The 19,594-nt window shown below is 39.9% G+C and overlaps 1 long non-coding RNA gene across 2 annotated transcripts in view; it reads right to left on the reverse strand.

The window, feature by feature from the left end:
* Positions 1-805: 805 nt before the first annotated feature.
* LOC123780819 (uncharacterized) overlaps positions 806-19,594 on the reverse strand; it is a 48,954-nt gene continuing 30,165 nt past the window's right edge. Inside the window, exons 4-7 of one of the 2 annotated variants that reach the window (XR_006776521.2) lie at positions 16,788-16,945; positions 16,047-16,202; positions 6,416-6,487; positions 806-1,215 (exon numbers count right to left, since the gene is read on the reverse strand). This is a non-coding gene — a long non-coding RNA (uncharacterized LOC123780819). The remainder of the gene's footprint in view (positions 1,216-6,415; positions 6,488-16,046; positions 16,203-16,787; positions 16,946-19,594) is intronic. The other variant, XR_006776522.2, reaches the window with a different exon arrangement.

A 19,594-nucleotide genomic window follows, 5' to 3' on the forward strand; every position in this document is an offset into this window, starting at 1 on the left:
CACATCAATAAACAGCACTGGCAAAAATGGTGACTGGCATACAGTAAGCACTATATGCGGATTTGTTAATATTTTTTTTTACTTTTTAAATTCAGTTCAATTAACATAGACTGTATTAGTTTCAGAGGTAGAATTTAGTGATTCATCAGTTGCATACAACACCCAGTGCTCATTACTTCAAGTGCCCTCCTTAATGCCCATCGCCCAATTACCCCTGTTAATATTATTTAACAATTGCTTAGCTGCTGTAACTTTACCAGTCACCCAGGCAAAGGGCTTCTCATTTAGTGACACTAGATGAGTAAGAATTGATGTGGTCTGGGAACGTGCCAAGGATTTTACTTGTTTTAACACTTCTGTGCATTCTACACAAAGGGAAGGGAGACACATAGAGGAAATTGTGAAAATGTTTGCACTTATTTGTAATAAAGCATTAAACTCTAGTACATGTCACAATTAGAAGAGTGTTTTGCTTGGGAGACAGTTTACAAGCAAATGTGTTTTACTGGCATACAAATATCTTTACTATGCAAATAAAGCCATGCATTTTCACCAGCAGCTGGCATAGTTATATGATGCTAGTACATTAGATATAAATGTAGCCAACATGTGAGCTCCTATGTGTCAGGCTATATTACTTAATTATAGTCCATTGACATAAATGTCAAAATGATTCCTATTTTGACCAAGAGAAATACCTCCAACAAAGACAATCTCTATTCACTGCTAATTTGTATATTTTCCTTATCTATTAGTTAAAAATACTGAGTTAATGAATTAACAAAACAAAAAAAGAAAACTTGGATTCTCGCACACACACACACATTCACAGAAGCTTTATTTCTAATAATCAAAAACTGGAAACAACCAAATTCTCTTTCAGTGACTGAAAAGGTAAACACACTATGGTATATCCAAATTATTAAACACTACTCAGCAATCAAAAGGAATGAACTATTGATACACGCGACAACTTGGATGACTCTCAAGAGAATTGTGCTGAGTGAAAAACAGTCAATCTCAAAAGATTATGTATGATATGATTTCAATCATGTAAATCTCTTGAAATGAGAAAATTCTAGAGATTGAGAACAGATCAGTAGTTACCAGAGGTTAAAGGAAGGAGTTTCAGTGGATGCAGCTACAAAATGGTAGCACAAGGAATCTCTGAGATGACACTGCTTTGTCTCTTGGCTGTGCTGGTTTCAGATGAATCTACACATAGGATAAAATTGCATAGAACTAAGTACACACATATACAAAGGACTGCATTTAAAGCTGACAGCAAAACATGAATAAGATTGATGGAGTTTATCAGTAGCAATCTCCCACTTGCGATATTGCTTATAGTTACATAAGATGTTACCATTAAGGAGGAAAAGGGTCAAAGGCATACAGGATTTCTATTACTTCTTGCAATTACATGTGAATCTATAATTATTTCAGAATAAAAGTTTTACAAAAAAGAAGGAGCACTTAAGAACTTTCATAAGGTTTTATATAAAATACCAATTTTTAAAAAAGATTTGTTTATTTATTTTAAGATTTTATTCATTTATTTGTCAGAGAGATAGAGGGAGAGAAAACAAGCAAGGGGAGTGGCAGGCAGAGGGAGAAGCAGACTCCCCACTGAGCAAGGAGCAGATGCAGGACTTGATCCCAGGACCCTGGGATCATAACCTGAGCCAAAGGCAGACGCTAAACCCACTGAGCCACCCAGGAGTCCCTATTATTTATTTTAGAGAGGGAGAGCATGAGCATGCATGCGCATGAGTGGTGGGGAGGGACAGAGAGATGGGGAGACAAGCAGACTCCCACTGAGTGGAGAGCCTGATGCAGTACTTGATCCCAGGACCCTGAGATCATGACCTGAGCCAAAACCCAGAGTCAGACACTTAACTCACTTAACCATGCAGATGTCCCTAAAATACCAATTTAAAAATAAAAAATCTAAATCTAAAAGTAATATGATTTTAGGGGCGCCTGAGTGCCTCAGTCTTTAAGCGTCTGCCTTCAGCTCAGGTCATGATCCTGGGGTCCTGGAATCAAGCCCCACATTGGGCTCCCTGCTCAGCGGAGAACCTGCTTCTTCCTCTGCTGCTTCCCCTGCTTGTGCTCTCTCTCTCTCTGTCAAATAAATAAATAAAATCTTAAAAAAAATAAATAAAAGTAATATGATTTCATTACCAGAAATTTACAGTATCTGTTATTTTTAAAGGAGCAATTACATGATTCTGCTTCAATAAATATTTATTGACAGCCTACTGAGCTCCAGGAACAATAGCAGGCATTTCAGAAAAGAAAATATTACTTGACCTTCAAGGATACTCTTGTGGTAGGTACTATAGTTCCTATTTTACAATGAAGAAACAGACTGAGTAATGTGAAGGAACTCGCCCAAAGCCCCACACTGAGTATAGAGCAGGTCAGGCACTTGTGCCCAGCCCCGTGCTTTTTCTAGCACTCTATCAGATCAACCTTGGTCATACAGAAATATCCTAACACTACAAACAGCTATTTAGAATGAATTTAGGAACTTGCATGGTGCATTTTGTCTTTCGTTTTTTATCATGAAAAAGGAGTAACTAATAACCTCTTGTTGCTACAATCCCTAAATTTTTTTAAACTTGTTTAAATTCAATTAATTAACATACAGTGTATTATTAGTTTCAGAGGCAGAGTTCAGTGATTCATCAGTCTTATATAACACCCAGTGCTCATTACATGACCGGCCCTCCTTAACGTCCATCACCCAGTTACCCTATCACCCCACGCCCCTCCCTTCTAGCAATCCTCAGTTTGTTTCCTATGCATAATCCTAAATTTTACTTTACTTTTCTTTTGTCCTCAGCCACAAGAAAAACCTGATCACTCCCCCACCCACATCTACGAAGAGCATCCTGGTCCTTTCCCTACATTCATTTCTTAAAAATACCAAACCTGACTCAACCACTAAAACCTCTTTGCCCACCCCAATCACTGAGCTGCTGAAGATAGGAAAACAATAATAGTTTTCTTCAAGGAAAAGGAAGATGGTCCCTCAGGGGCTTTATAGGCCAATCTATTTATATCTCAATTCTGGATCTGATTTCCTGGGTCTAAAATTGCAACTTATGTATCTTATTCTTTCAGTGTTTGCTACATTCCACTGAAAGTTTTTTCCTTAAACTTGCCAGTTCCCTCACAATGAAGTAGCATGTATTGTTTAATATTCATATTTTCCCAATTATTTTCCTAGTAAAAAAAAGGGAATCCATTATCTGAATTTTTTCAAGGTTGCCCTTGAAATATATTACATTATGCTGAACCAGAATAAAATTTCTATAAATAGCTTTTGTTTATATATCAACCAACCCCAGAAAATATATAGACCTTTCCGGAGGCAATCTCAAAGTGGCACAGAGGTGTAAGAATTATCATTATTTCCAGCCTTCCCCACCTCAAAAATAGCCGCTTGATCTACCAGTTCCTCAAACCTGAAACCTGGTAGTCATTTTAGACATTTCCTTTTCCTTTATCCCCACAGTCCATCTATTAATGACATTTGTCCATTCTGTATCTGTAATATATGCTGGTCCTTCCCTCTTCTGTCCATTTGTATCTATCAAACTCAAAGGAAAGTCCACCACCATCATAGTCTAGGGGACAATGCATTAAGTCTCTAAATTGATCTTCTTCCTTCCTCTTACCTCCCTTCAGTCAATTCTCCACACAGAGGCCTGAAAGCTCACATCACTCATCTAAAACTGTTCAATGGCTTCCTATGCCACTTACAATAAAATCCAATGCCCTGAACATGACTCAGGTTTGAGGGTCCCTACGCTGATCTCAGCTTCTCAAACTCAGCCCGATGTATGACTGACAACTCTCCTCTTATTTCTTCAGCTACAACCACATCAGCTTCCTCTAAGTTCCTCAAACATGCCGCGTTCTTCCTCACCAGGCTCTTACCAGCGTTGTTTCCTTGTCCTGGCACAGCCTTTCCCCTTCTCTCAAAACTGGCCATCTCCTCAACAACCTTCAAGTTTTTGCTCAAATGTCACTTTCCCAGAGTGTCTTTGTCACCAGCAAACTTAAAAATGATTCGCCATCAGACCCTCGGTTCTCCGTCACAGCATCCCACGATTTTCCCTTAAAGACCTTTCACAGTCCAAAACTATATTCTTATTTGTGTTTACAATTTTCTCTCCTACTACATTCTAATAAGGCAAAGACTGCTTCTGACTTGATCACTTTATAACCAAGCCTATCACACTGTGGGCCTTCATAAAAACTGTTGAATGAATGAAAGTACAAATGAAGAAACTGAGGCTCAAAGATATACAATATTTGCTCAAAGTCGGAGTTAATAATCTTCTCAGCCAGAAATAGAACCATAATTCCCTGTTTTCACCCAGCACTTGAGCCACCATATTATACTTTTCTTTTTTTTTTTTTCTTTTTTACCGGGGGAGGGGCAGAAGGAGAAGGAGAGAGAGAATCTTAAGCAGCCCCATGCCCAGCAGGAGTCCAACATGGGACTCGATCTCACAACCCTGAGATCATGACCAGAGCCAAAATCAAGAGTCCGACACTGAACCGACTGAGCCACCCAGGCACAACTATCATATTTTTCTTAAAGGAGTAAAAAGTATTGTGGTTTTTCATGGCATGAAAGTATAAAAACTAAAGACATTCAGAATTCAAAACCCTAACTCGAAAGCTGCTGTATTCCATAACTAATGTGAACCATGTACCATCACTACTACTGATTCAGCTCTTTTGAATGTAACTATTAATTCTTAATCAGTGATTGTTCATAGTTATTTTCAAATTGCAAAAGAGCCAGAGAATAGTTGCCGCTTCAATGTATTTTTCACTGATGTGTAACATCAATAAGATGCCTTATTTTACTGTTAAATTCAAAATAAGAATGTTCTAATGAGGAGTTAATTTGAGCAACTTTTATCATAATATCATAAATTTTTTTCTGATGATTCTGTGTACTGTTTCATTTGTACTTAGTAGCCTTCTCATTATCTTTGTATTTAAATTTGAACAACTCTGAAAAAGAATGAATTTCATATGCTTCAAAAAAATGTCAAAGATTGTGTGCTAAGTTGGTTTGAATTGAAGTTTTTCAATTTTATCTCACCTACTAATCACAGACTATACAACCGGGAAAAACTAAAATTCACAATGTTTGCAAGAAGTCATAAAAACATCTAATGAGCATTTGAATATGACAGACTTCTTTGATTTACAATTTCATAAAATTTCTTGAAAACTGTTCTCTACTTTATCATACTGTCTATGGAGAACACTTCCACTTAATTCTAATTAGGCTATTTTTACAGTCTCTAGATGTGTATCTATCATTGTTATAATCATTGCTTTATGGTGATACATATGTGATCGCTAGGGATAGAGTTATATGATACTTTTGTTCTTTTCTATTCTTATGTATTTTATTCATCGTCTTCGTTAGATCATAACCCTCTTGTGATGGAAATCACATCTACAGCTATTTTCTTTGACACTTTCCACAAAGCCCCACCAGACACTATGCCCACTGTACCTACTTAATAAACATTGGCTCATTGCCTGAAGGAAGCAATTGACAACTCAGTCATAAAGAATTCACAGCGGTGCATAAATTTATCAATTTAATTTTTACGTTCCTGTGAGAGGTGATGTACCAAAATATTTTCTAATCTTAGGTGAGATCCTCTTGGCAATCAGACAAGAAAAGGGGAAAAAATGTCACATTGGTGGCTGGCTAATTTTGTGGTAACAGGCTTTTCAGTGTATAAAAATTAAACTGCATGAATGAAAGTGGAAAAGGACGCTTCTGTAGGTGTGGGTTTCTTTAATTTGCTCCTTAACTTATTACCCAGATTTGGAATATTTGACATCAACTTGGGAGACACATATTAACCATCATACTTCAGAAGAGAAGAAAAACATTTCCTAAGATAATACAAAAATGCAAAACAGCATTTGTTTGAAGACGAATAGGCTCCGAATCTGGATATTCCTGGGTTCAGATCTTGCATCTGCCACATACTCATTATGTGACCTTGCATAGATCACTTACCTTCTCAGAGACCTGACAACCTCAACTGCAAAACAGGAATAAAGGGGCGCCTGGGTGGCACAGCGGTTAAGCGCCTGCCTTCAGCTCAGGCCGTGATCCCGGCGTTGTGGGATCGAGCCCCACATCAGGCTCCTCTGCTATGAGCCTGCTTCTCCCTCTCCCACTCCCCTTGCTTGTGTTCCCTCTCTCGCTGGCTGTCTCTATCTCTATCAAATAAATAAATAAAATCTTTAAAAAAAAAACAGGAATAAAAAAATCTACCATGGAGCATTGTTATGAGGATTAAATGAGTTAGAACCTGTAAAATGTCAAGTACTGCTAGCGTGAACAAATGCTTACCTAATGTTTTTCTCAAATTTTCTCCCATAAGATCTCCCCTTTTGTTATACATAATGGTTGCTGGAACGGGAACTGGTGAGGGGAAGAAATACGTAAATGTTTTAGGTGATCAGATAGTCACTGCAACAGGTGGCAATCCTCCCCACATCCATTTCTCCTCTCCTGCCACTCCACCTCCTCACTAGGAGCAAGGTTCATTGGCGACAGCAATGTCTTCAAAAAATCAAACTGTAGGGGGCCCTGCACAACATTTGTCTGCCTTGTTTTCCTCTTTCCCCATAATACTTTCATTCTAAAATGGAAGATAAGGTTATGACATCTGAGGACTGCCCACCAAAATCTTTAATAACCATGACAGACTTGTCAGTCACAACTCTGGTCAACGCAACCCACCAAACTCTCCCCACTACAATCCAGTCCTCCCACGGGTCACCGGAACTCCTACCTTATGGTTGAGCTTTGGTGCTGTCTTTCCATGCTGAAGAACATTCTGGCACTCCCCATTTCCTACAGCTGAACTACTTACTATGGTTCTCATGGCCTTCCCTAACTTAAACTCACCTGCCTATCTACTCTTTCCTCTCAATACATTCTTGTCATGAGGTCAAGGAGTTGTTAATAAGTCCTAAATATGTCCTAAACCACATGCCTAAATTATTACTGTTTTTTTCCACCTGATACGCCCACTTTCCACTTAAACTATTAAGATCCTATCCTTTCTTTAAAATACAATGAAAATATCTTACCTTCTTTTGTTTAACTATCTTAAATCTCTCCTCCCTTCTTCCTTATCTAAACACCTACTCACCATTCAAGTTCCGAACGTGGGAGCTATTCCCTCTTTGAAGCCCTCTACGACCTCCCCACCACTCTGACCTCAGGTAGAACTGATTACCTGACACACATTCCCTTCAGGGTCTCTCTCTATCACACTGCTGGTCTCACTTATTCACGTTTCCCCCCTTAGACTCCAGGTCCTTCTGAAATCCCTGATCAAAAGAACATCAAGTTTGGAAACCGTTGCTCTGCATAGGAAAATTGACTAATATTACTCCAGTTTGCTATATACCCTATGAAAATCCTACCTTACGACTATAAGTTTTTCAAAAGACCACCCATCATAAAAATCGAATAGAAAGAAACCGTAAATATATTCATCCAACTATGAGACTGAGGCTACAAAGAATATAAACAAGCAGGGCAGAAGGCAAGAAAGAGGCCACACACATTTGGAAAAGATTAAAACTAATACATACTGCACTCAGCAAACTTTTTTGAGTATAGACTATATTCAAAGCTCTGTGCAAAAAGTTATTTTAAGAGCCTAGAGATTATGATGATGTCAGATTTGAAAGACTTTCTTTTTTTTTAAATAAAGGCAGACTGCCACATGCAGCACCTCATCTGGATGTGTCTGGAGTCTTGGAAGCTTCACTACCATATGTTCCCCCACAAATGGACCTTGAGAGCTTGTTTGGAGGTTCTAGCAAGGAGGCACAGCTACTCTTATACTCTCCACTGAGGAACAGTCCTCTCTCGGGGAAGGTTGTCCTCTTTGACCAATTGTTTAGCTTCGGGAAGGACACACATGGAGCAGTGAGGGAGGAAGGGGACACCCACCTAGGCAGCCAGATGGGCCAAATCAACCCTGGTGATTGATGGAGTGACAGACGTCACAGCCAGATTGCCTCATATCTGAGAGACATTTTTTTTTTTTTTTTTTTGAGAGAGAGAGAGAGAGCGCGTGCGCGTGAGCGAGGGAGTGAGCATGTGACAGGGGCGGGAGAGAGGGGCAGAAGGAGAGGGAGAGAGACAATCTTAAGCAGGCTCCACACCCAGCACAGAGCCCAAGTCAGGGCTCAATCTCACACCCTGTGATCATGACCTGAGCCAAAATCAAGAGTCTGGCGCTTTACCGGCTGAACCACCCAGGTGCCCCCTGAGAGACATTTTTAAACCCAGAATCAATGGGAATTGGTGACTGAATATGAAGTGGAGGGTATGTGAGAGAGAGTAGTCAGAGATGATGATTCAGAAAGCAAGAGCAGGAGAACAGTGGAGTCATTAACCAAGATAAAGGAACACAGAGGAAAGAAAAAACGTGGTATGGGGTGGAGTGTGTTGACAGCAGAAGAGGGGTTCCAGAGGCCACAGTGGATAGACGGGCAATCAGTAAGACAAGAGCCAGGTGGGGTGAGGCTGGCTTAGATAGAGAGGATATGGCAATGAGAGTCTGAGAGAGACGGCAGGCCCGGTGTCCTTGCCTTCTGGCTGATAATCCTGAGTCACAAGGAGAAGAGTCAGAAAATCACCACATGGCCTGAAGGGACATAGTGAGGATGGAATAGGACAATGCAATGCTTAAGAGTCTGGTTGCAACACTCCAAATGGTTCTCTGCTGTCACAGGGCAACAGCGTCCTCCTAAAAATACTTTCCGAGATGCCTTATCCTGGATGAACTCTCACTGTGGTTCAACTTCATGGAATCACTATTTGGAGCTTAGGATATAATCAAAGGCATTGGGTTGTCAAACTGTGCCCTGCAAAGCCCTAAGGACTTCATGGAGGTGCTGTAGGGTCCAAAGAACACTGAGGGATTGAGTTCTGAGTCCCTACCCTAATCCAATCAGCGGGATTCCCTCTGAATTTCTCTTGCATGTTGGGCTTCTCAGAAACAGGGCCCTACTAAAAAGAATTCCACTGTTAAGAAACATTTTTTTTTTCTAAAAGGAAAAAGATTTAGAGTTCACTGAAGTGTCTCAATCAATAATGAAGTGTAACTTAAGTAATTCATTATGCATCATAAAGTAATGTGGTTTACAAATTTTCCATAAATTACAGTGGATTTAAAAGTATCCCATTAATAATGTCACTCTCACTAACACTTCCAGCTGCATTCTTGAGTAAGAGAAAAAAGAATAACGATATTACTAGTGTAGTAGGAATTTCACAAAATCCAGCTACACTCATGGGAATGTGTTATTGATACAAAAGTTATCCTTTGTAAGTGTTGATGGAAATAAATCTTGACAACTGGTGATCTCCGTGACAGCCAAAGTCCTTAATACATGTAGAACGTTCAATCTGCCCACTTCCGATCCAGAACAAGGGAAGAGCAGACGGCTCACTGAAGGCTCAGAGAGTGGGGTTCTTTATAAGGGCCCCGAGTCAGACCTGCGGACAACCCTATACAAAGGAGTTTCATGTAAAGTTTTCATAGTGATAATGAGTCAAACAAGGCTAAAACTTATTCACAAAAGCCAAACCAGAGCAAGAGCATCACATCTAGCAAAGAGAAAGAGAGTGGTCAGGGTGGTAAAGAAGGCGACAGACTCAAAGCAAACTCAGGCCCTTAGGTGTGTGGCGCATGGGAATGCCGAGCTACCTTCAACAGCTGGGGCACGCAAATGGATGCTGGAGTCTACCTCCAAGAGCAGTTACTTCTTTTTTTTTTTTTTTTTTTAAAGATTTTATTTATTTATTTGACAGAGAGAGAGACAGCCAGCGAGAGAGGGAACACAAGCAGGGGGGAGTGGGAGAGGAAGAAGCAGGCTCATAGTAGAGGAGCCTGATGTGGGGCTCGATCCCAGAACACCAGGATCACGCCCTGAGCCGAAGGCAGACGCTTCACCGCTGCGCCACCCAGGTGCCCCAGAGCAGTTACTTCTTTAAGCCTCAGCAACAATGGCTTTTTAAAACTATTCCTCAATTGGGGCATCTGGGTGGCTCAGTTGGTTAAGGCTTTGGCTCAGGTCATGATCCCGGGGTACTGGGATCAAGCCCTGCATTGGGCTCCCTGCTCAGCAGGGAGTCTGCTTCTCCTTCCTCAGCTGCTCCCCCTACTTGTGGTCTCTGTCAAATAAATAAATAAAATCTTTAAAAACAAAACAACTATGTCTCAACTTCATAAGAATTCATGGGAAGCTTTGAATAAGCACGAATAAGAGAGAAACACATTTCGTAAGATCTGATTAACAGTATGATTTCACTGTACCCTCAGCCACAACCGTCTGTGAAAATCACAAAATATTTACTGGTGTATCTTATTTAGGGTTGTGTTTCCACATGTACTGTCTCAGCCCATCTTCTAGGCATGATGAGATATGAAAAGTAAATAAAGACTTGATGCAAAGAACAGTCTAGGGGGGAAAAAAACAAAACAAAACGTATGCTTGGCCACTGGGAGTTGAAACTGAACTTTGCTGATAAGACACAAATTTAAAAATCAGAAGCAGCATCTTGAGGGAGCGAGTCATTGCATACAATATAAAGAGAGTTCTCTGGCCATGCAACTGAAAAGAGGGCATAATGCAGGGATAAAGCAAAGGTGGAGCGAGCAGACAGTTTCAACCACAGGCAGCAACCATGGGAGAGGAGTTCTCTAGAGTACTAAAGAGATAGAATTGGACACAAGAGATAGACCAACACTCATTTAATTCCAGGTTTAGAGTAGAGGTTTATGAAGCCTGTTGGTAAGATCCAATGAGAGACACCAGGACCTGCCTGTCACTTCAAGAAACTCCTGTTCCTCTCTGTCTCATCTCCTTCATTCATCTGCCTGACAATAAAAATATTATCATAACTTAATACTATCATTAATAATGTACAGAATATTTATTACTAGGCATTATGTTAAGCTTCTAAAAGAAATCATTTCATTTAACCCTTATAATAAACCAACCAGTGTCATTAGGAATGATGGTGCCAACAGGTATCTTTAACTCATTCTCTCCATCAGCCATCCTCAGATACAGAAAATTGACTTTTTTGAAATGTGCTAGGCAAACTCACTGTAAATTCCTTTTCCAGGGGCACCTGGGTGGCTCAGTCGTTAAGCGTCTGCCTTCGGCTCAGGGCGTGATCCCGACAACCTGGGATCGAGCCTCACATCAGGCTCCTCCGCTATGAGCCTGCTTCTTCCTCTCCCACTCCCCCTGCTTGTGTTCCCTCTCTCGCTGGCTGTCTCTCTCTCTAATAAATGAATAAAATATTAAAAAAAAAATCCTTTTCTAATCAGCTTGCCAGCACAAGCCACTTCTAAGTAGAAATTCTGAAACCATCTCTGATTATTACCCCCACAGATGAGGAATTAAGACTGAGAAGTTCAGTGATATGCCCAAGGTCCCACAGCCAGGATTCAAATCCTGGTGCTGTGACCACAGAGCACACACTCCTGGTCTCTAGATCTCTTACTGGCCTATACGATCAGGCCAGTAGTTTCATTTGTTAGGCCAAAAGCTTCACATGTATAACCTGCAGATTTTACACTTTATATTAATTGTTTCTGCTAATTAAACCTTTAATTATGTGTATTTGCTAAGGCCCTTTAAGGCTACAAGATACAAGCACTCTCAGTTGAACGTGGTAGTGGGAGTTGGTTGTAAAGATGTACAAGGAACTGGAAGACCCACAAACTATTTCACTAGCCATTTGGTTTGCCCTCATGAACCTGGTAGGTCATTCACCCCCACTCACACAACAGGCATCCGGTGAAAGGCAGTCATCAGCTGTTACTCATTCTTGTGACTCGGCTTGCCTTTGTTTCAGCACCTGTTCCATTGTGTTCTCCCTCTACCACTGCTACTACTCTTGCTGTGTCTCATCTTAAAAAGTCCCTGAAAACGGAGGCTCCAATTTTGTGGTAGGTCATTATCCAAAATGGAACCCCTCTCCCCCACAGTAGGCTACAAAACATTTGAGGAAAGCCTGTGATGTGAAAGAGATAAAACAAAAAGATGAAGGAAAAAGCAAATTGGAAAAACTACGCAGGGAGAAGAAAACCTCAAATGTATCAATATATTCACAGAGATAAAGAAAAAAACTACATCCATAAACCAATATAGTAGATTTAAAAAAGGCTACTTGGAAATGAAAGAGTTCTTGAAAAAAATTTTTAAAGATGATAGTAGAATTAGAGTAAATAAGCCAACAGCGGAAATAAAATTAAATACTAAAAAAAAAATAAATAAATTCAATTAATTCAAAAGAGGGCAGAAAAATATGAAAAATAACCAGTGATTAAATGGGATAAAGAGGGTTGCCTGAGTGGCTCAGTGGTTAAGCGTCTACCTTTAGCTCAGGTCACAATCCCAGGGTCATGGGATCAAGTCCCAGGTGGGGCTCCTTGCTCAGCAGGGAGCCTCCTTCTCCCTCTGCCTGCCACTCCCCCTGCTTGTGCACACTCTCTCTCTGACAAATAAATAAATAAAATCTTAAAAAAAAAAAAGAAAAAAAGAAATGGGATAAATAGAAAGCCAATGGTGTAATGGTCAATTAAACCTAACCAGATAGATAAGTACATTAAATGAAAATGGTCCAAACACTCCAACTAAAAGACAAAGATTATCAATCTGTATTGGGGGGAAAAAGACCCAAATATCTCCTATGTACAAGAAGCCACTTTAAATGTAAAAATAGATTAAAAGTAAAAGGATGAAAAAGATGGATGATGAAACCCTGCCAAGAGCACAAGAAAATGTTTTGGTATAATTGAAATGGTTCATTTATTGATTAAATATACATTGTCAAAATTGACTAAACTGTACACTTAAATGGGTGTGCTTTGTTATCTATAAACTATATCACCATAAAGTTGATGTTTAAAAATTTTAAAGCGATTGTAGAAATCAAAAGCACAACAGAAATCCTGAAATATTAAGGAAATCCTTCGGAAAGTAGAAAAATAACAGAAGTGGTCTATAGTACAACAATGATAGGAAAATTAGAGAATTAATTCAGGAGATCCAACCTTATTATAATAGGTGTGCTCCAGAAGAAAATGCAGAAAGAGGAAATAAAAATCAACTTCAAAAAATGCTAACAGAACTGAAGGGGCACCTGGGTGGCTCAGTCGTTAGGCGTCTGCCTTTGGCTCAGGGCGTGATCCCAGGGTCCTGGGATTGAGCCCCGCATCGGGCTCCCTGCTACACTGGGAGCCTGCTTCTTCCTCTCCCACTCCCCCTGCTTGTGTTCCCTCTCTCGCTGGCTGTCTCTATCTCTGTCAAATAAATAAATAAAATCTTAAAAAAAAAAAATGTTAACAGAACCGAAGAACTTGAGTTTCAAGACTGAATGCCCAACACAATGGATGAAAATAGACCCACATTAAGGTGCATTCTTATAAAATTTCAGGCCACTGGATAGAAGAGCAAATATCAAAAATCGTTCAGAGACAACAGGGTTTACACACAAACCATCAAAAATAATGATGGCATTTCGGCTTCTCATTTACAACAGCAGAAGCTACGAAACAACAGAGCAATGCCTTTAAAATTGCAAAGGAAAATGGCTTGTCTCTTAGAATTTTATATCCTAAAAACTATCACTCCGAACTATAATTAAGTCTGAAGGTGGAATAAATACATTTTAGAATGTATTTAGTCTCGAAAACTTTGCCACCCATCCTTTCTTTCTCAGGAAGCTACTGAAGGATGTTATCCAATAAAATGGGGGAGCAGAAGAAGAAAAAGACTCAGAACTGAAGAATGAGAGGCTCCCACACAAGAATGAGAGACATGAAGGAAATCCCAGGATAAGATCCTAGGACAGCCAGGCAGCAGGGCTTGAAAGCAAGTCTTGAAAGCCACTGCCTAAATTTAAGTGGGTTAGTCGTTCCTGGGGAAGTTATTTCCTAAAGATGAAACTGACAGATTATCTGATGTGTTAATAAGAGATTTAGACAATTGGGTGAGAATTAGGGCTTAACTTTGTGATAAACACATTAAAAGACTACTCATCAACAAAGAAGGTGAATATCAATTTCAGGAAAAACCCAATGCTGTTGACGAAAAATAATTATAGCATACTACGTTACTTAAGTGTAACCAGTATTTGCATAGTTATAGTTATTTAAATGCAGAATATAGATCCAATGAAATTTTTCAGTACTATGAAACTTTACTGAGAGGATGGGAGAATGGATGGATGGGAAGTGTGTGTGTGTGTGTGTGTGTGTGTGTGTGTGTGTGTGTGTCTGTGTGTTATTGGGGTAGGCAAGGAGGGAAGGGAAAGAGAGCTAAATCTTCACCTTCCATACTCAGAAAGTGGTGGATAACATCTAAAACTGAAAAATTAAGAAGTAGCAATCTATTAAAATTATTGGTGCTTTTCATAATGAGCCTTATAGAACTATTTGACTCTCTACACAATCTCAATGCAGTACTTCGATTTAAGGAAAATTTAATTGGAAAAAATATGGAAAAGCCTCAAAGATATTTTTCAACGAAGTTAGCAAATTGGGAGAGCAGTAGTTGAAAAGATTTACAGGAGTGGATACACATTGCTTCTCCCTGAACCCTTCCTCACTCCTCTTGCTGAGTGGACGCATCACATAAAAATATGACTAGCAGTAGTAAAGCGAGGCCCTCACATAACTCGTTATATTATTTGTGAGATTGACATAGTCTTTTTTCTACAGAACTCAGCGGCTGTACCGAGAATATTAAGCATGGAACATTTTAACACTATGAAATTAAAAACAAGGCAAGTGCATGGAAAGAGAAATAAGATTGAGAGATTACGAAGAGCAAAGGAAATCAAATCTTCATTAGAAGATAATTAAGACCAAGCCCCTGAATAATTCTGTAGTTTCCACAAGACATTAACGATAGAAACTGGTAGCGTTATTAGTTTTCTCATGAACCATTCCCACAATAGGTCACTATCCCCATTATTTATCACTTCTATCTTTTGTTGTCCTGAAAACACTCAAATATGCTTTGACCACCTGAAGTTATCAAAAACCAATCCTCGCCACTTTATTTTACTATGATTGCCTGAGTCTAGTTTGGGGAAATGTATTATCAGAACTGTTACTGGTGCTTTGCTCTGCCCTTTGGAAGGCCAAATCATAAACTAAAATAGTCTGACCTGGCTCAATCCTGCATTCCTGGAACTTTTCTTCCTGATTTGGCTTTTACTGGACATTTGGTCATGAACTTGGGAAAGACTGGAAATACCTGGTTATAGCATTAACTCTTTGGGCTCTAAGTGTATCTACTATTGAACAGAACTGGCTAAAAATCATTAGCCAGAGTCAAGAACATCTCCTCATTCTCATTATGACCTGATCTATTGATTTCCTACTTTAGGACTCCCTTTGAGAATTTAAAAAATAAAAAAAAAATTTTTAAGTAGGGCTTGAAAAAGAAAATAGTGATAATTTTATCCTGACTTTAATATACAGGAACAAGAAAAGTTTAATCAAAGAGGACCTGACGAATTCCCTTTTACGGCCCACTTGATCCGTGCTAACCACCATGTCAGACCCTTTATATAATATTACCTCTAATCGTCAGTACAATTCTTTATAATAGCTATCATAGCTGCAAACTACAGGCTGAGCACACTGAGGCTTTAAGCAACACAGTCTTGCCTAGAGCACCTGATGGACCACAGAAGCAGTGTGATCAGCTGGAATCCCATCTTCCCATAATTACGATCTTCCACTGTAAGGTGTGTCCTGGTCACAAAATTAAAACTACCCCAAAGTTGTTGCAAGGATTAAATAAATAAAAAATAACAATACCAACTAAAGCTCTGAGACCGGTGCCCTAAACATAGTGTTTAATACATGTTAGCTCTTAATGCAATTATTCCTGTCATTAGAGATTTAACAAAATAGTAACCTTACCTTCCTTTTCTTTTTATTTCCTCTTGTCCCTTGGCCAAAAGGAAGTAAGAGATAACATATGCCTTTAAGTAGAAAGGGGTAGGTGGCTCCATGACTTAACGAGACGTAAGTCAATGCTCTTCCTCCAGATCTTCTCCGTTGATCTGTACACAGGTCCTGTAGGACAGAACCCGTTCTGAAAGTCATAATCTGGCTCTTTAACCAGAATTAGTACCCAGTACAAAACCTACTGTCCTGTCCATTTAGTCCTTCGGTCAGACCGCTGTTGAAGGATTCATACTGCTTTCTGTGAGTTCCAGGGCCAGCGTCATAAATAAAGTGAGGCTTATCGCTCATTCCCTTCTCTCACCCACGGAGAGTAGAGGTGAGCCCAGGATGAAGTTTGCTTCGATTTCTACCACCCTTCGATTAGCTAACTTATAGGACTGTTCTACTTGGGTAAAAAAGCCGCCCTACTTCTAAAAGCTGTAGCTATCGGCTGCTTTCGTGCAATTACTCCTATCCAGAGCCTCTCCTAACATTGCTTCAACGCTCAACCAACCACGTTTCGTGCACTTATCTTACACTTTTCCCTATGGGCTCCCTCCCACATTGCTACATATCCTTAACATTCACGTAAATCTCTTCCCTTCATCCTTCCCAACAAACACCAGCCAGTTACAGGTGAGTTGTCTTTGTTCTCCTCACATGAGCCTGGGTCTTTAATTAAATCTGGACTGCTTTTCTGAGTCAATCCCTTACCTCCCACCTCCAGGCTGTTGGTGGTTTCACAGCTGCTGTAAGGCAGCTCCTCTCCACCTCCTTCTCCTTCTCTCCTCCTTAGACCTCTCTTGGAGTTTCTTCTAACAATAATGTGAGAAGTGAGTTCTTCGGTCTCAAGTGTCTGCCCATAGGAAAGACTGAAAAAAAAAAAAAAAAAGGCTCAGAATCTGGGAAACATTTCATTACTTACCTCTCTACACAAATACTTGCCTTAATCCTGACAGTGCATAAATGAATATAGATAAAATTCTTCTGTTATTAGAAAGGAGCATTACAATAGTGCCTCTCATAAGACCCACATGTGAGTACAGTCGTTCATCCATATATGAATCCATCAAATACAAATGCCTTACTTGCCTGCCATGTGCTAATCACTGTGGTAATGCCAGAGAGACAAAAGGGAATCAGATGGAAAGTGCAGCAGAGGAGGGAGTGCCAGACTAGGACCAAGGAAGTCAGTTAAGACAATAGGGCAATGTAGTAGTGATAGTTCAGGCAAATAATGATAAGTTCCCGAAAGAACCCAAACAGTGGCAGTGAAGTTAGGAGGCAGGACAGACACAAGATATAAGGTGGGTGTATCAGAAGGATTGTCGACATTTTTTTTAGAAGAATGTGGGTATTTTGTGTGTGTGAAGAACAAGAGGGAAAAGAAACAAAAGTCGAGTGCCTTCATAATTTCTGAATGAGACTGGGTGCATGCTGTTATCATTCCCTGTGAGAGAGCTAGGAAAAATCCTTTTGGAGGGAAATCATGGGTGCAGTTTTGGACACTAAGATACCTGTGGCATATCAAGGTGCAGATAACTGCTAAGTATTTAGACTAAAGCTAGAAGTGTAAGTTTGTTGGATTAAATACTTGCCACAGAGTGAAATTTCAAGCTCAGTGTCCTCAGTGGGTATCACAAGCTGTTTTATGAGAATATTCAGGGAGAATGGCTTGCAAGACAAAATTTACTTCACTTCAAGATATACTAAAACATTTCCTTAGGAACATAAACCATATTATATTGGCCTGTCATAGAACGGCTTTAACTAAATTGAATCTTATTTTGATGCCATTGTCTAAATGGAAGGTGTTTATAAGATACAGGCCTTGGGAACTCGTGAGTTTATCTTCTGGAATGATGACATTGAGGATGTGATTCATGTCCTTTCCAGGCCTCCTCACCCACCCCTGAGAGAAACTCTTGTTCCACAGTGTTTACCATGATATGCAGCAATGGTAGGATTTCTAAACAATTGGTACCTGATAGGCATTTTGGACTGTATAACCATGATGAGATTTCACCCTCTTCTCATGGGTTTCTGAAAAGCTTAAGACTACATTTGGGACTTACAGCATATTTAGCCTCATTCCTCCTGGGTGATATTTTTTCTCCCTTATTTCTTTTCTTTCCTTCTATCTCATACTGATTTTGTGCTACTCGGCTGGATTTTCTTATATCCTTATTAACAGTTTTAAATCATTCCTGAGACAAGATGTATTGTTTACAAAGTATTTATTCATTTGCTTCCCTTTAGGGTTCATGAATCCTCAATGTATAGATGGGAGTCACAGAAGAGAATGAGACGTCCAGAGAGCACACAAGAAGAAGAGAAAAATGGATCGTTCACATTTTAGGGTGGAAACAAGAGGAGGAACTGGCAAAGGAGACTGGAAAGAAATCATGAGATGACCCTGAGAGAACTGTGCCAGAAAATGCAGAGAAGGAAAACTGACTGCAGAGAGTCAGATGCTGCAGAGAGGTGGACTATAATGAAGTCTGAAAATAGTCCACTGGATTGGATAATTAGATGATGGCCAGAAATGGCAATTTCATTGACTTGGTAGAATCAGTTGCCCGACTCCCGAAGCATGAGTCAAAGCAGAAAATGAGGATAATCTTCCAGTTATGGAATGAATAAGGCACAGAAATAAAGGGCACAGCACTAAGGAATATAGTTGATGATATCGTAGCTGCATTGTGCAGTGACAGATGGTGGCTACACTTGCCGTGAGCATAGCATAATGTATACAGATGTGGAATCACCATGTTGTACACCTGAAACTGATGTGACATTGTGTGTCAACTATACATACTCAAATTAAAAAAAATTAAAGATAATTCTCATGAGGCATTTGACTCAGAAGGGAATGGGAGATATTAAGAGACAGAGGTTGACTTGTGACCAGTGATGAAGTTGTTTTCTATGCAGAAAATATTTGGGCATATTAAGACTGCAAGGAAGAACTGAATTAAGGGAATAGGAAAGTACGGAAAAGAGCAATACGAAGCAGTGGGTCAGGTTTGGGTTACTGAAGTTTAGGGGCAAAGATGATGTTAAAGATTTCAGAGCCCAGCAGGTAGCCATGCAGGTAATTGGAATCTAGGACATTCAAGAAGATTTAAGACTAAGTATTGACTTTACCATCCATGCAGATACTAAAGTCACCAGGATCGTGGCATGACTTGAAAGACTGTGATCCAGTTGCCAAACCCTCAACAAATTTGGAGTGACCTCAACTGGATGACAGCCAGAACAAGCTAGACGGTAGCATGAACAGAAGGCAGGGCCCAAAACGGAAAGGGGTTTTGCTTAAAGGTAAAAAAGAGATGGTGTACCAGGGGTAAAGCAATACTGGGAATTGTCCAATGCTGCCTTGGAATCCATGGGATCTGGACAATGGGAGGCAGTTTTAAGCAGTCTCCTGTGAGACCTCTGAAGGCAAGGCATTGGAAGAGAGATCTAGAGAAGGAATTTCTGGTAGGGCGAGAAGGTGGGAGATGAACAGCCATTCTGTT

This window comes from Ursus americanus, chromosome 17, assembly GCF_024610735.1.
Source record: "Ursus americanus isolate L20-20 chromosome 17, mUrsAme1.1.p, whole genome shotgun sequence".
NCBI classification, from domain to species: Eukaryota; Metazoa; Chordata; class Mammalia; order Carnivora; family Ursidae; genus Ursus; species Ursus americanus.